This window comes from Mus pahari, chromosome 2 (genome assembly GCF_900095145.1).
Source record: "Mus pahari chromosome 2, PAHARI_EIJ_v1.1, whole genome shotgun sequence".
Taxonomy (NCBI): domain Eukaryota; kingdom Metazoa; phylum Chordata; class Mammalia; order Rodentia; family Muridae; genus Mus; species Mus pahari.
Window position 1 is genome coordinate 23,974,986 of NC_034591.1, and position 1,479 is coordinate 23,976,464.

Here is a 1,479-nt window from a genome sequence, read left to right on the forward strand (position 1 = left end):
TGCTCTGCCTTATAACTGGTGAGGGGCTCCTTTTCCTATGCTCTGCCTTATAACTGGTGAGGGGCTCCTTTTCCTATGCTCTGCCTTATAACTGGCTCTGTCTTTCAGTGCTGCTTCAATAGAAAGCTTGTGTTGATGGGCAGCCAGCCCTGGAGTATGCAAGCACACGCTCCTTCCACTTGTCACTAGGCCGGGCTCCTTGGTCCATGCCATTGGAGGTGGTAGTGGGGAGGATTGAGAGCAGAGAGGTAGAAGGAGAGGTGGAGGAAGGTTAAGGAAAGGGTGGGTTTGTGTTTAGTTTTCATTTCAGTTTTGGACAGCTGTCTTGTAGGGCTGAAAGTCAATTAGAAAAGAGATCTGGCCAAATTCTATGTTTCACAAAAGGGGAAGTGTAGTGTTTGGGAGCCTTGGTGGCAGAACAAAAGCAAGGGACAAGGGGCCATTCTGTAGGGTTCTATCTGGAGATGAGTCTAGAGAGGCGTATCCCACATGTGAGGGAGCATCCAAGGACCTGTGACTTCAGACCATGGGCCTCCACGTCGTCTGTGCTTGTCCTTCTCAGGCGTTGGGAAGGCGGGTGTCCAACCCCAGCATCCGAGGTCAGGATGTTCACTTTTATTCTTACTTTCCAGGGCAGGGTTAGCTGACCTTTTGACCCTTGCTGGGCAAGACGGAAAACTACTCATCCTTATGGGTGTGAGTGAGGGTGGGGTGAGGACTTACATTTATTTATTTATTTAGCTGCTCTAGATTTTTTTTTTTTTTTTTGAGACAGGGTTTCTCTGTGTAGCCCTGGCTGTCCTGGAACTCACTTTGTAGACTAGGCTGGCCTTGAACTCAGAAATCCGCCTGCCTCTGCCTCCCGAGTGCTGGGATTAAAGGCGTGCACCACCACGCCCAGCCTCGAGACAGGATCTTATTGTGATGATTGTGTACTCCAGGCTGGCCTTGAATTTATAGAGATCTGCTTGCCTCACTCTGCCCACTTCTCAGTGCTGGGATTAAAGGCATACATCACCACCATGCCTGATGAGCTTTTTTTTTTTTAATAGTTCATTGGTGCCCTACTTTCACCTCCCAGGGAGCACATGGGCATGCATGGGCGGGTTCTCTCTCTCTCTCTCTCTCTCTCTCTCCCTCTCTCTCCCTGTCTCTCTGTCTCTGTCTCTCTCTCTGTCATACACACACACTCGAACACATTCTCTCTCTCTCTCTCTCTCCATATAATATTTATCTAGTTTTTAGAGACAGGATCTCATGTGTTCCAGGCTGGTCTGGAACTCACTTGAATACACTTGAATATTGTCCTGTCTCCACATCCCAAGTGCTAGAAGTATAGACATGTGGCCCTGTAATAGAGTTCTCTAGAATTACAGAGCTTATGGAATATAATATATATAATATGTCATATTATATATCATATATTATATGTCATATGTTATATGTCATATCATGTATTATATATTATATACAGCACAT